Here is a 16,819-nt window from a genome sequence, read left to right on the forward strand (position 1 = left end):
GAGCGTGAGGTACCTCGGGGTACATTTTAATAGAAACATGCGGGTCCGGACCCATACAAAATATATACAGGAAAAGGCTAGAGTCCTTTTCACTCGGCTATCGGCCCTAATGCACAAGCATTGGGGGCTCCGATACCGATCGGTTAAAGTCGTTTTTCAGGGCGTTTTTCAGGCTGTCGCGTCGTATGCAGCCCACGGGTGGGTGGACCGTTGCACACCGTACGACTGGAAGAAACTCCGTACCGCGCAGAGGAGCGCGCTGCTGACGGTGACTGGCGCGTATAGGACGGCTTCACACGAAGCACTCTGCGCAGCGGCGGGGGTGCTTCCTGTGGACCTATTATTGAGGGAAAGAGCAGCGCGCTACCAAGCCAAGAAAGGCATTGCGGTCAGAATAGGCGATGTAGAAATAGACCCCGCGAATCCGCGCGTTGATGACAACGGCCGCCCGATCGAGGCCGTCGAGGATATAAAGGCAGAGATCCGGAATCTCTGGAGGGATAGGTTTGAGCGGGCTTCAACCGGGAGGAACACCTTTGCGTTCTTCCCCGATACTGCGGCGCGCCTGGACGCTAAGTGGGTCGAGTGCGACCACTGGGTCTCGCAGGTCCTGACAGGGCATGGGCAATTCCGGTCTTATCTTCATGACCGGTGCCTTGCCCAGTCACGCAACTGCGAGTGCGACCAGGCTGAAGACACAGTCCAGCACTTCATTATGGACTGTCCGATATATGCACCACAGCGAGAGTGCATCGCGGGAATAATCGGGAATCGCCCCTGGCCCCAGGCGGCACAAGCGCTAGTGTCGTCCAGGGAGTCATTCGCCGTGTTCGCGGATTTTTGCAAGGAATGCATGTGGCTAAAATGCGTGGAAGAGTACGCGGAAATTAGAAATCGCGGCGACGATGAGTGAATGAATGAATGGGACCAACCAGCTCTCGTTGTCGGAGATGAGAGTCGTGGGATAGGAACCCGGTAACCTTCTCCGGGTAACCCTGTCCCGGTTGGAGATTTGAATGAGTATTAGAGTCACCTCTTCTCTTTTCCTCCTATTCTTCTATTCTATTTCTTTTAACCCCAAATACCCCTATCCACTTTTCACATTCTGGGTGTCAGGCTGACACCAAGGACCACCGCCCCGAGGTTCCCCGCGGGAGCCATGCCTGCGTCAGTCACTTGTGACCTGGCGCCGTCATGGTTGCAAAGTGTCCTTCGGCCATCTGAACCGGCTGACAGTATGGATTTTTCCAAACCCCCCCTAGGCAGTGGGTAATGGCCTAAGTGTTTGTTATTATGTAAGTAGAGTAGATTAATAGGCCATGCGAGGTTTCCGAAAACCATAACCTGGCAAGGTTGTTTTCATAATACCGCATTGAGTGTCCCTATCCAAAAATTGAGAAAGCCATAAGTGTCCCTACCTACTTTGCGCCGAAGCAATACGAATCAAAAAGAACTACGAATGGGGACTTAGAATAATTTTTCATTTTTCCCAACTTTGAAAATAATCACTTGAAAAAAATCTTAGAATCCAAAGAATAGTATACTTGATCGTTCTACAAGTCGAAAATTGGAAAAATAAGTGATATTTTTGCTTGATGCTATTTTTGTCGGTATGCAAAATCGTTGTCAAGATTCTCAAACCTTAAAATCAGGCCAGCCGGCAATTGGCGGGTGAAAATTTCAATCAATTCCCATTCCTCACATCAAACTATGCATATAACAATAGCTTTTATGCTGAATGACGGCTATCCGGCTGTCCCTATCCAAAAATTGAGAAATCCATAAGTGTCCCTACCTACTTTGCGCCGAAGCAATACGAATCAAAAAGAACTACGAATGGGGACTTAGAATAATTTTTCATTTTTCCCAACTTTGAAAATAATCACTTGAAAAAAATCATAGAATCCAAAGAATAGTATACTTGATCGTTCTACAAGTCGAAAATTGGAAAAATAAGTGATATTTTTGCTTGATGCTATTTTTGTCGGTATGCAAAATCGTTGTCAAGATTCTCAAACCTTAAAATCAGGCCAGCCGGCAATTGGCGGGTGAAAATTTCAATCAATTCCCATTCCTCACATCAAACTATGCATATAACAATAGCTTTTATGCTGAATGACGGCTATCCGGCTGTCCCTATCCAAAAATTGAGAAATCCATAAGTGTCCCTACCTACTTTGCGCCGAAGCAATACGAATCAAAAAGAACTACGAATGGGGACTTAGAATAATTTTTCATTTTTCCCAACTTTGAAAATAATCACTTGAAAAAAATCTTAGAATCCAAAGAATAGTATACTTGATCGTTCTACAAGTCGCAAATTGGAAAAATAAGTGATATTTTTGCTTGATGCTATTTTTGTCGGTATGCAAAATCGTTGTCAAGATTCTCAAACCTTAAAATCAGGCCAGCCGGCAATTGGCGGGTGAAAATTTCAATCAATTCCCATTCCTCACATCAAACTATGCATATAACAATAGCTTTTATGCTGAATGACGGCTATCCGGCTGTCCCTATCCAAAAATTGAGAAATCCATAAGTGTCCCTACCTACTTTGCGCCGAAGCAATACGAATCAAAAAGAACTACGAATGGGGACTTAGAATAATTTTTCATTTTTCCCAACTTTGAAAATAATCACTTGAAAAAAATCTTAGAATCCAAAGAATAGTATACTTGATCGTTCTACAAGTCGCAAATTGGAAAAATAAGTGATATTTTTGCTTGATGCTATTTTTGTCGGTATGCAAAATCGTTGTCAAGATTCTCAAACCTTAAAATCAGGCCAGCCGGCAATTGGCGGGTGAAAATTTCAATCAATTCCCATTCCTCACATCAAACTATGCATATAACAATAGCTTTTATGCTGAATGACGGCTATCCGGCTGTCCCTATCCAAAAATTGAGAAATCCATAAGTGTCCCTACCTACTTTGCGCCGAAGCAATACGAATCAAAAAGAACTACGAATGGGGACTTAGAATAATTTTTCATTTTTCCCAACTTTGAAAATAATCACTTGAAAAAAATCTTAGAATCCAAAGAATAGTATACTTGATCGTTCTACAAGTCGAAAATTGGAAAAATAAGTGATATTTTTGCTTGATGCTATTTTTGTCGGTATGCAAAATCGTTGTCAAGATTCTCAAACCTTAAAATCAGGCCAGCCGGCAATTGGCGGGTGAAAATTTCAATCAATTCCCATTCCTCACATCAAACTATGCCTATAACAATAGCTTTTATGCTGAATGACGGCTATCCGGCTGTCCCTATCCAAAATCCCGCAGGGGGTGTAATGGCGGATAAAACCGCCCTTACACACGGGGTGTGACGACCCCGCGGTCCCTGAGTCGAACTTGGTGTAAGGATTGGGATCCCCCTTTTGGGGGGTCTCAATAATTACACCTAGGGGGGTTGCGGGTGCAGGGTGAGTCCCTGTACCCATGGGGGGTTTCGGAGGGTGGGGGTCGCGAATTGGGTCGCGAGGGAGGGTGAAATCGCCCGGTGGAGGGGTGGTTCCACGTGGTGGAGGGGTGGGTCCACGTGGTGAAGGGCGAAATCGACGGGTGGAGGGGCGCGAGACCTACTTACTGGGGGGTTCGGAGGGGGAGGGTCGCGGATTTGGTCACGGTGGGTGGGCCGGACTTAGGGAGACGCGCGCGAGGGCGAAATCGGCTGGTGGAGGGGTGGTCCCACGGGGTGGAGGGCGGAATCGGTTGGTGGACGGGTAATTCCACGCGTGGGTGGGGGTTCGGGGGGACAGGCTGCTTCGCAGTGCGAAGGGCATGGACACTGCGGTTCTCGCAAGTGGTTCCAGCCACGCGTTAGTAGTCGGAACCTCCCGCAACGGTGGAGGCCGGCGAAAACGCGACGCCACACGTGGGGGTTGGGCCAGGGGGAGTGGGTGGGTATCCCTCGGAAAAGGGACGGTTCGCGAGGTGGTGCGGGGGAGGGGGGACTGGCTGCTTCGCAGTGCGAAGGGCACGGACATTGCGGTTCTCGCAACTAGTTCCAGCCACGCGCTAGTAGTTGGAACCTCCCGCAACGGTGGAGGCCGGCGAAAACGCGACGCCACACGTGGGGCTGGGTCTCAGGGGGAGTGGGTGGGTATCCCTCGGGAAAGGGACGGTTCGCGGGGTGGGTCGTCGGGTGGGATGGGTGGGTTCCCCCTTTCTGTGGGTCTGCTCCCTCTCTGCTCCTCTTTCGAGGGGAGTCGAGGCGGAGCACTCCTTCAGCGCCTCCACCGGGCCCCGATCCGAGCTCCCCAGCTCGGCGGGAACCGGAAGGCCCCCTCCCAGGGACGGTGCTCAGCGTCCCGAGCTACCCAGCTCGGTGCCGCGGGGAACCGCCCCATCTAACCCTTAATCCTCTTATTCATTCTTTTTCTTTTACTTTTCAGCCTTTCAGCTATTGCCTTTCGGCACGGCCGGCGACCGTCTCGTCCACTTCTAACCATGGCAGAGCATCTATTGAAAACAATTCCGGAGTCTAAGCTGCCCCCAATCGGATCTCCGGGGGGGCACAATGATGCGTCCGTCGTGCGGCGAAGTCTGCGCATCGCTTCCCAGCATGCCAGAGGAACAACACCAGCAGCGACTACATCGAGGGACCCAAGGAGGGTGGTGCCCTCAAGGGTTCGTAGTCGCCCGCCGTGCGCCGGGGTACTGCCCTCCCGACGAGGGAAAGGTTCCAGCCTTCGTGCTGTCCACGAGGACGTCGCAGAGGACGAAGGAGTGACTGCGCATCCGAGCCAGCCAACGCCGGGATCTTCAAGATCATCAACCGGTGAGTCCACTCATTTATTAGGTAGGGTTCGCGAGTGCCAAGTTAGTCTAAGTAGGATCGATAGTCATCGCGTCGCGACCGGAGGCTCACCGGTACCCCCCGTTCCAATAGGTCATCCTCCCCGGACCCCTGCGATCGAGGGACCGGGCGCGCAACGCGACGTTAGAATACTGCAATTGAACATGTCCCGCTCAATTGCAGTAACCGGGGAGGTCTTCCAGTTAATTCGCAAAGAGCGTCTGGACATATTGTTGCTCCAAGAGCCGTATGCCATTCGTGAGGCGAACACCTGGGCCATCCGCGGCCTAGGAGTCGGAATGCGTATTGCCGCGAGCTCAACGGAGCGACCGTGGGCGGCCGTCGTTGCGTGCAACTCCATCGTGGAGATTGCTTACGTGTCCCAATTAAGTAATGCACATTGCGTTTGTGCTGAAGCCCGCGTCCCCGGTGGATCCTTCTTCGTCGTCTCCAGTTATTTTCAATACTCGGACGACATAGAAATCCACCTGAGGCAGCTTGAAAAGGTTCTCAGCTGTCTCAGGGGTCGCCGCGTTCTGGTGGCGGCCGATTCGAACGCCCAACACTCCCTTTGGAGCCCCAGGACCACTGACCGTGGTGTCCTCCTGGGTGAGCTCATAGAGTCTTTCGGTCTCCGCGTCGCGAATGATGCTAGGCAGGGCCCAACCTTCAGGAGTGCCGCAGGTACGTCGTTCATCGACGTCACACTGGCCACCCCTGGCATGTATAAATTCATACGTGCATGGAGGTTGGAGGACGAGTGGTCCACCGGTGACCACACGTCGGTTTTCTTTCGTTTAGCAATCCGCAGTTCCTCACAGCGCGTCAATAACTCGGGAGTCGGCGAGGGCTCTACCATGCGGTTCAACGTTCGTCGGGCCGACTGGGAAAAGTTCGAGGCGACCCTCGATGAGGAGGCCCGTGAGAAACTCGTGGACCATCCGCTGGATTCTACAGCGGATGTTGAGAGAATGGCAGAAGTACTGGGTGACGTACTCACCAAAGCCTGCCAAGATTCGATGCCGCGCCGCAGACATTACCGTCGCGCGAATCCGTGGTGGACCGAGGAGCTGACCAGCAAACGCAAACTGGTCAGTCGTCTCCGAAACGGCTACCGAAGGGAGACTAACCCTGACGCGCGAAAAATTAAACAGAGTAGGTATCGTGTAGTCCTGCGATCGTATACCAGGCTACTTAGGACAACTAAAGAAAATAGCTGGCGCGGTTACATAACGACCGAAAGTAATGCGAATCCCTGGGGCTTCCATTATAAATACGCGGCTGATAAATTACGTGTAGGCACGGTACTCAGCACACTTAGAACCGCGAATGGCACGACACTTACAATGCGTGAAACTGCTGAGGTACTGTTGGACACACACGTACCTGACGATGACCCCAACGAAGACACACCCGAACAGACTGACATCCGTGAACGCGCGAGGAACTTAACGGTCCAGACAGAGGACGCACGAGACTTGACGGACGACCAACTTAAGGGTCTCGTAAAGACCCTTAAGAACGACAAAGCCCCAGGATGCGATCTAGTTGAAGTTAGGGTCCTAAAAGTCGCGGTCATGAGGATGCCTCACATCTTCACGCGACTCTTCAACGCCTGCCTTAAGCACGGCGTTTTCCCCACCGTTTGGAAAGTCGGCACACTTCGTGCTCTCCTCAAAGGAGTTCACAAGGATGTGTCCGACCCCAAATCCTACCGTCCCATTTGCCTCTTGTCGGTTGTCGGGAAATTTTTCGAAAAGGTCCTGCACGGGATCCTTATGGCGAAAGTCCTTACTGAGGACAAAATATCAGGACGTCAATATGGCTTTCTGCCTGGACGCTCCACGGAAGACGCGATAGTAGAGTTGCGTGAATTAGTCGAACGCGGTAACGACAAGAGGTACGTCATTGGACTCCTTTTCGATATTTCAGGAGCCTTTGACAACGTGTGGTGGCCCCTAGTCCTCCAGTCTTTGGCGGATCGAGACTGTCCGAAGAATGTCTTTGAAGTGCTCCGGAGCTACTTTGACAATCGGACCGTCAAGATCGCCTGGAGCGACCAAGAGGTTTCCAAGCCGGCCACCCGGGGCTGTCCACAAGGATCAGTCCTGGGCCCCGCTTGCTGGAATCTCATGTTCGATGCCCTCCTCAAGAGCATCGAGCAGAATTTTGGTGATATCGAAGTCGCCTACGCGGACGACCTTATCGCGGTCGTATCGGCCGACTCGCGTAAGGAAATAGAGAGGATAGGCCGAGCCGTCGCCGAACACATCGCGTCGTGGTGCGCGTCAGCGAAGCTCGAACTGTCGAGGAGCAAGACAGAGGCAATTGTCCTGTCATGCAACTCGCAGAAGAGAGCGCCGCTGGTGCCGTACAGGTGGGATCGGGCGCGAAGGACACGCCGACGCGTGAAACCGGTGTTGGATATCCGCCCACCCGAGATTAGGCTCGACGGGGAGAAAATTAGATTCAAGGAGAGCGTGAGGTACCTCGGGGTACATTTTAATAGAAACATGCGGGTCCGGACCCATACAAAATACATACAGGAAAAGGCTAGAGTCCTTTTCACTCGGCTATCGGCCCTAATGCACAAGCATTGGGGGCTCCGATACCGATCGGTTAAAGTCGTTTTTCAGGGCGTTTTTCAGGCTGTCGCGTCGTATGCAGCCCAAGGGTGGGTGGACCGTTGCACACCGTACGACTGGAAGAAACTCCGTACCGCGCAGAGGAGCGCGCTGCTGACGGTGACTGGCGCGTATAGGACGGCTTCACACGAAGCACTCTGCGCAGCGGCGGGGGTGCTTCCTGTGGACCTATTATTGAGGGAAAGAGCAGCGCGCTACCAAGCCAAGAAAGGCATTGCGGTCAGAATAGGTGATGTAGAAATAGACCCCGCGAATCCGCGCGTTGATGACAACGGCCGCCCGATCGAGGCCGTCGAAGATATAAAGGCAGAGATCCGGAATCTCTGGAGGGATAGGTTTGAGGGGGCTTCAACCGGGAGGAACACCTTCGCGTTCTTCCCCGATACTGCGGCGCGCCTGGACGCTAAGTGGGTCGAGTGCGACCACTGGGTTTCGCAGGTCCTGACAGGGCATGGGCAATTCCGGTCTTATCTTCATGACCGGTGCCTTGCCCAGTCACGCAACTGCGAGTGCGACCAGGCTGAAGACACAGTCCAGCACTTCATCATGGACTGTCCGATATATGCACCACAGCGAGAGTGCATCGCGGGAATAATCGGGAATCGCCCATGGCCCCAGGCGGCACAAGCGCTAGTGTCGTCCAGGGAGTCATTCGCCGTGTTCGCGGATTTTTGCAAGGAATGCATGTGGCTAAAATGCGTGGAAGAGTACGCGGAAATTAGAAATCGCGGCGACGATGAGTGAATGAATGAATGAGACCAACCAGCTCTCGTTGTCGGAGACGAGAGTCGTGGGATAGGAACCCGGTAACCTTCTCCGGGTAACCCTGTCCCGGTTGGAGATATGAATGAGTATTAGAGTCACCTCTTCTCTTTTCTTCCTCTTCTTCTATTCTATTTCTTTTAACCCCAAATACCCTTATCCACTTTTCACATTCTGGGTGTCAGGCTGACACCAAGGACCACCGCCCCGAGGTTCCCCGCGGGAGCCATGCCTGCGTCAGTCACTTGTGACCTGGCGCCGTCATGGTTGCAAAGTGTCCTTCGGCCATCTGAACCGGCCGACAGTATGGATTTTTCCAACCCCCCCCTTGGCAGTGGGTAATGGCCTAAGTGTTTGTTATTATAAAAAGTAGAGTAGATTAATAGGCCATGCGAGGTTTCCGAAAACCATAACCTGGCAAGGTTGTTTTCATAATACCGCATTGAGTGTCCCTATCCAAAAATTGAGAAATCCATAAGTGTCCCTACCTACTTTGCGCCGAAGCAATACGAATCAAAAAGAACTACGAATGGGGACTTAGAATAATTTTTCATTTTTCCCAACTTTGAAAATAATCACTTGAAAAAAATCTTAGAATCCAAAGAATAGTATACTTGATCGTCCTACAAGTCGAAAATTGGAAAAATAAGTGATATTTTTGCTTGATGCTATTTTTGTCGGTATGCAAAATCGTTGTCAAGATTCTCAAACCTTAAAATCAGGCCAGCCGGCAATTGGCGGGTGAAAATTTCAATCAATTCCCATTCCTCACATCAAACTATGCATATAACAATAGCTTTTATGCTGAATGACGGCTATCCGGCTGTCCCTATCCAAAAATTGAGAAATCCATAAGTGTCCCTACCTACTTTGCGCCGAAGCAATACGAATCAAAAAGAACTACGAATGGGGACTTAGAATAATTTTTCATTTTTCCCAACTTTGAAAATAATCACTTGAAAAAAATCTTAGAATCCAAAGAATAGTATACTTGATCGTCCTACAAGTCGAAAATTGGAAAAATAAGTGATATTTTTGCTTGATGCTATTTTTGTCGGTATGCAAAATCGTTGTCAAGATTCTCAAACCTTAAAATCAGGCCAGCCGGCAATTGGCGGGTGAAAATTTCAATCAATTCCCATTCCTCACATCAAACTATGCATATAACAATAGCTTTTATGCTGAATGACGGCTATCCGGCTGTCCCTATCCAAAAATTGAGAAATCCATAAGTGTCCCTACCTACTTTGCGCCGAAGCAATACGAATCAAAAAGAACTACGAATGGGGACTTAGAATAATTTTTCATTTTTCCCAACTTTGAAAATAATCACTTGAAAAAAATCTTAGAATCCAAAGAATAGTATACTTGATCGTCCTACAAGTCGAAAATTGGAAAAATAAGTGATATTTTTGCTTGATGCTATTTTTGTCGGTATGCAAAATCGTTGTCAAGATTCTCAAACCTTAAAATCAGGCCAGCCGGCAATTGGCGGGTGAAAATTTCAATCAATTCCCATTCCTCACATCAAACTATGCATATAACAATAGCTTTTATGCTGAATGACGGCTATCCGGCTGTCCCTATCCAAAAATTGAGAAATCCATAAGTGTCCCTACCTACTTTGCGCCGAAGCAATACGAATCAAAAAGAACTACGAATGGGGACTTAGAATAATTTTTCATTTTTCTCAACTTTGAAAATAATCACTTGAAAAAAATCTTAGAATCCAAAGAATAGTATACTTGATCGTTCTACAAGTCGCAAATTGGAAAAATAAGTGATATTTTTGCTTGATGCTATTTTTGTCGGTATGCAAAATCGTTGTCAAGATTCTCAAACCTTAAAATCAGGCCAGCCGGCAATTGGCGGGTGAAAATTTCAATCAATTCCCATTCCTCACATCAAACTATGCATATAACAATAGCTTTTATGCTGAATGACGGCTATCCGGCTGTCCCTATCCAAAAATTGAGAAATCCATAAGTGTCCCTACCTACTTTGCGCCGAAGCAATACGAATCAAAAAGAACTACGAATGGGGACTTAGAATAATTTTTCATTTTTCTCAACTTTGAAAATAATCACTTGAAAAAAATCTTAGAATCCAAAGAATAGTATACTTGATCGTTCTACAAGTCGCAAATTGGAAAAATAAGTGATATTTTTGCTTGATGCTATTTTTGTCGGTATGCAAAATCGTTGTCAAGATTCTCAAACCTTAAAATCAGGCCAGCCGGCAATTGGCGGGTGAAAATTTCAATCAATTCCCATTCCTCACATCAAACTATGCATATAACAATAGCTTTTATGCTGAATAACGGCTATCCGGCTGTCCCTATCCAAAAATTGAGAAATCCATAAGTGTCCCTACCTACTTTGCGCCGAAGCAATACGAATCAAAAAGAACTACGAATGGGGACTTAGAATAATTTTTCATTTTTCCCAACTTTGAAAATAATCACTTGAAAAAAATCTTAGAATCCAAAGAATAGTATACTTGATCGTTCTACAAGTCGAAAATTGGAAAAATAAGTGATATTTTTGCTTGATGCTATTTTTGTCGGTATGCAAAATCGTTGTCAAGATTCTCAAACCTTAAAATCAGGCCAGCCGGCAATTGGCGGGTGAAAATTTCAATCAATTCCCATTCCTCACATCAAACTATGCATATAACAATAGCTTTTATGCTGAATGACGGCTATCCGGCTGTCCCTATCCAAAAATTGAGAAATCCATAAGTGTCCCTACCTACTTTGCGCCGAAGCAATACGAATCAAAAAGAACTACGAATGGGGACTTAGAATAATTTTTCATTTTTCCCAACTTTGAAAATAATCACTTGAAAAAAATCTGAGAATCCAAAGAATAGTATACTTGATCGTTCTACAAGTCGAAAATTGGAAAAATAAGTGATATTTTTGCTTGATGCTATTTTTGTCGGTATGCAAAATCGTTGTCAAGATTCTCAAACCTTAAAATCAGGCCAGCCGGCAATTGGCGGGTGAAAATTTCAATCAATTCCCATTCCTCACATCAAACTATGCATATAACAATAGCTTTTATGCTGAATGACGGCTATCCGGCTGTCCCTATCCAAAAATTGAGAAATCCATAAGTGTCCCTACCTACTTTGCGCCGAAGCAATACGAATCAAAAAGAACTACGAATGGGGACTTAGAATAATTTTTCATTTTTCCCAACTTTGAAAATAATCACTTGAAAAAAATCTTAGAATCCAAAGAATAGTATACTTGATCGTCCTACAAGTCGAAAATTGGAAAAATAAGTGATATTTTTGCTTGATGCTATTTTTGTCGGTATGCAAAATCGTTGTCAAGATTCTCAAACCTTAAAATCAGGCCAGCCGGCAATTGGCGGGTGAAAATTTCAATCAATTCCCATTCCTCACATCAAACTATGCATATAACAATAGCTTTTATGCTGAATGACGGCTATCCGGCTGTCCCTATCCAAAAATTGAGAAATCCATAAGTGTCCCTACCTACTTTGCGCCGAAGCAATACGAATCAAAAAGAACTACGAATGGGGACTTAGAATAATTTTTCATTTTTCCCAACTTTGAAAATAATCACTTGAAAAAAATCTTAGAATCCAAAGAATAGTATACTTGATCGTCCTACAAGTCGAAAATTGGAAAAATAAGTGATATTTTTGCTTGATGCTATTTTTGTCGGTATGCAAAATCGTTGTCAAGATTCTCAAACCTTAAAATCAGGCCAGCCGGCAATTGGCGGGTGAAAATTTCAATCAATTCCCATTCCTCACATCAAACTATGCATATAACAATAGCTTTTATGCTGAATGACGGCTATCCGGCTGTCCCTATCCAAAATTTGAGAAATCCATAAGTGTCCCTACCTACTTTGCGCCGAAGCAATACGAATCAAAAAGAACTACGAATGGGGACTTAGAATAATTTTTCATTTTTCCCAACTTTGAAAATAATCACTTGAAAAAAATCTTAGAATCCAAAGAATAGTATACTTGATCGTTCTACAAGTCGCAAATTGGAAAAATAAGTGATATTTTTGCTTGATGCTATTTTTGTCGGTATGCAAAATCGTTGTCAAGATTCTCAAACCTTAAAATCAGGCCAGCCGGCAATTGGCGGGTGAAAATTTCAATCAATTCCCATTCCTCACATCAAACTATGCATATAACAATAGCTTTTATGCTGAATGACGGCTATCCGGCTGTCCCTATCCAAAAATTGAGAAATCCATAAGTGTCCCTACCTACTTTGCGCCGAAGCAATACGAATCAAAAAGAACTACGAATGGGGACTTAGAATAATTTTTCATTTTTCCCAACTTTGAAAATAATCACTTGAAAAAAATCTGAGAATCCAAAGAATAGTATACTTGATCGTTCTACAAGTCGAAAATTGGAAAAATAAGTGATATTTTTGCTTGATGCTATTTTTGTCGGTATGCAAAATCGTTGTCAAGATTCTCAAACCTTAAAATCAGGCCAGCCGGCAATTGGCGGGTGAAAATTTCAATCAATTCCCATTCCTCACATCAAACTATGCATATAACAATAGCTTTTATGCTGAATGACGGCTATCCGGCTGTCCCTATCCAAAAATTGAGAAATCCATAAGTGTCCCTACCTACTTTGCGCCGAAGCAATACGAATCAAAAAGAACTACGAATGGGGACTTAGAATAATTTTTCATTTTTCCCAACTTTGAAAATAATCACTTGAAAAAAATCTTAGAATCCAAAGAATAGTATACTTGATCGTCCTACAAGTCGAAAATTGGAAAAATAAGTGATATTTTTGCTTGATGCTATTTTTGTCGGTATGCAAAATCGTTGTCAAGATTCTCAAACCTTAAAATCAGGCCAGCCGGCAATTGGCGGGTGAAAATTTCAATCAATTCCCATTCCTCACATCAAACTATGCATATAACAATAGCTTTTATGCTGAATGACGGCTATCCGGCTGTCCCTATCCAAAAATTGAGAAATCCATAAGTGTCCCTACCTACTTTGCGCCGAAGCAATACGAATCAAAAAGAACTACGAATGGGGACTTAGAATAATTTTTCATTTTTCTCAACTTTGAAAATAATCACTTGAAAAAAATCTTAGAATCCAAAGAATAGTATACTTGATCGTTCTACAAGTCGCAAATTGGAAAAATAAGTGATATTTTTGCTTGATGCTATTTTTGTCGGTATGCAAAATCGTTGTCAAGATTCTCAAACCTTAAAATCAGGCCAGCCGGCAATTGGCGGGTGAAAATTTCAATCAATTCCCATTCCTCACATCAAACTATGCATATAACAATAGCTTTTATGCTGAATGACGGCTATCCGGCTGTCCCTATCCAAAAATTGAGAAATCCATAAGTGTCCCTACCTACTTTGCGCCGAAGCAATACGAATCAAAAAGAACTACGAATGGGGACTTAGAATAATTTTTCATTTTTCTCAACTTTGAAAATAATCACTTGAAAAAAATCTTAGAATCCAAAGAATAGTATACTTGATCGTTCTACAAGTCGCAAATTGGAAAAATAAGTGATATTTTTGCTTGATGCTATTTTTGTCGGTATGCAAAATCGTTGTCAAGATTCTCAAACCTTAAAATCAGGCCAGCCGGCAATTGGCGGGTGAAAATTTCAATCAATTCCCATTCCTCACATCAAACTATGCATATAACAATAGCTTTTATGCTGAATAACGGCTATCCGGCTGTCCCTATCCAAAAATTGAGAAATCCATAAGTGTCCCTACCTACTTTGCGCCGAAGCAATACGAATCAAAAAGAACTACGAATGGGGACTTAGAATAATTTTTCATTTTTCCCAACTTTGAAAATAATCACTTGAAAAAAATCTTAGAATCCAAAGAATAATATACTTGATCGTTCTACAAGTCGAAAATTGGAAAAATAAGTGATATTTTTGCTTGATGCTATTTTTGTCGGTATGCAAAATCGTTGTCAAGATTCTCAAACCTTAAAATCAGGCCAGCCGGCAATTGGCGGGTGAAAATTTCAATCAATTCCCATTCCTCACATCAAACTATGCATATAACAATAGCTTTTATGCTGAATGACGGCTATCCGGCTGTCCCTATCCAAAAATTGAGAAATCCATAAGTGTCCCTACCTACTTTGCGCCGAAGCAATACGAATCAAAAAGAACTACGAATGGGGACTTAGAATAATTTTTCATTTTTCCCAACTTTGAAAATAATCACTTGAAAAAAATCTTAGAATCCAAAGAATAGTATACTTGATCGTTCTACAAGTCGAAAATTGGAAAAATAAGTGATATTTTTGCTTGATGCTATTTTTGTCGGTATGCAAAATCGTTGTCAAGATTCTCAAACCTTAAAATCAGGCCAGCCGGCAATTGGCGGGTGAAAATTTCAATCAATTCCCATTCCTCACATCAAACTATGCATATAACAATAGCTTTTATGCTGAATGACGGCTATCCGGCTGTCCCTATCCAAAATTTGAGAAATCCATAAGTGTCCCTACCTACTTTGCGCCGAAGCAATACGAATCAAAAAGAACTACGAATGGGGACTTAGAATAATTTTTCATTTTTCCCAACTTTGAAAATAATCACTTGAAAAAAATCTTAGAATCCAAAGAATAGTATACTTGATCGTTCTACAAGTCGAAAATTGGAAAAATAAGTGATATTTTTGCTTGATGCTATTTTTGTCGGTATGCAAAATCGTTGTCAAGATTCTCAAACCTTAAAATCAGGCCAGCCGGCAATTGGCGGGTGAAAATTTCAATCAATTCCCATTCCTCACATCAAACTATGCATATAACAATAGCTTTTATGCTGAATGACGGCTATCCGGCTGTCCCTATCCAAAAATTGAGAAATCCATAAGTGTCCCTACCTACTTTGCGCCGAAGCAATACGAATCAAAAAGAACTACGAATGGGGACTTAGAATAATTTTTCATTTTTCCCAACTTTGAAAATAATCACTTGAAAAAAATCTTAGAATCCAAAGAATAGTATACTTGATCGTTCTACAAGTCGAAAATTGGAAAAATAAGTGATATTTTTGCTTGATGCTATTTTTGTCGGTATGCAAAAATAGCATCACAGAATTTTTAATTGTAAAAAATATATATTCATATATAATTGAATGCATAAAATTAAACTAAATTCTATATAACTAATTTATAATTTACCAAGTACCCGATATTATTAATTTTTATTGATGACTTGAAACGTTGATCCTATTTTTGTTGGTATGCAAAAATAGCATCACAGAATTTTTAATTAAAAAAAATATATATTCATATATAATTGAATGCATAAAATTAAACTAGATTCCATACAACTATTTTATAGTTTATCAAGTAACCGATATTATTAATTTTCAATGATGTCTTGGAACGTTGATGCTATTTTTGTTGGTATGCAAAAATAGCATCACAGAATTTTTAATTGAAAAAAATTATATTCATATATAATTGAATGCATAAAATTAAACTAAATTCTATACAACTAATTTATATTTTATCAAGTAACCGACATTATTAATTTTCAATGGTGTCTTGGAACGTTGATCCTATTTTTGTTGGTATGCAAAAATAGCATCACAGAATTTTTAATTAGAAAAAATATATATTCATATATAATTGAATCCATAAAATTAAACTAAATTCTATACAACTATTTTATAGTTGATCAAGTAACCGATATTATTAATTTTCAATGATGTCTTGGAACGTTGATGCTATTTTTGTTGGTATGCAAAAATAGCATCACAGAATTTTTAATTGAAAAAAATATATATTCAGATATAATTGAATGCATAAAATTAAACTAAATTCTATACAACTAATTTATATTTTATCAAGTAACCGATATTATTAATTTTCAATGATGTCTTGGACCGTTGATCCAATTTTTGTTGGTATGCAAACACTCACGTGTGATATTTTTAATTAAAAAAAATATATATTCATATATAATTGAATCCATAAAATTAAACTAAATTCTATACAACTATTTTATAGTTTATCAAGTAACCGATATTATTAATTTTCAATGATGTCTTGGAACGTTGATGCTATTTTTGTTGGTATGCAAAAATAGCATCACAGAATTTTTAATTGAAAAAAATATATATTCAGATATAATTGAATGCATAAAATTAAACTAAATTCTATACAACTAATTTATATTTTATCAAGTAACCGATATTATTAATTTTCAATGATGTCTTGGAACGTTGATGCTATTTTTGTTGGTATGCAAAAATAGCATCACAGAATTTTTCATTGAAAAAAATATATATTCATATATAATTGAATGCCTAAAATAAAAATAAATTCTATGTAACTAATTTATAATTTATCAAGTAACCGATATTATTAATTTTCAATGATGTCTTGGAACGTTGATCCTATTTTTGTTGGTATGCAAAAATAGCATCACAGAATTTTTAATTGAAAAAAATATATATTCATATATTTAAATGTACAAAATTAAAATAAAACCTGTATAACTGATGTATAAATTATCAAGTAACCGATATTATTAATTTTTAAAGATGACTTAAATGTTGATGCTATTTTTGTTGGTATGCAAAAATAG

This window comes from Diachasmimorpha longicaudata, chromosome 9 (genome assembly GCF_034640455.1).
Source record: "Diachasmimorpha longicaudata isolate KC_UGA_2023 chromosome 9, iyDiaLong2, whole genome shotgun sequence".
In the NCBI taxonomy this organism is placed as follows: domain Eukaryota; kingdom Metazoa; phylum Arthropoda; class Insecta; order Hymenoptera; family Braconidae; genus Diachasmimorpha; species Diachasmimorpha longicaudata.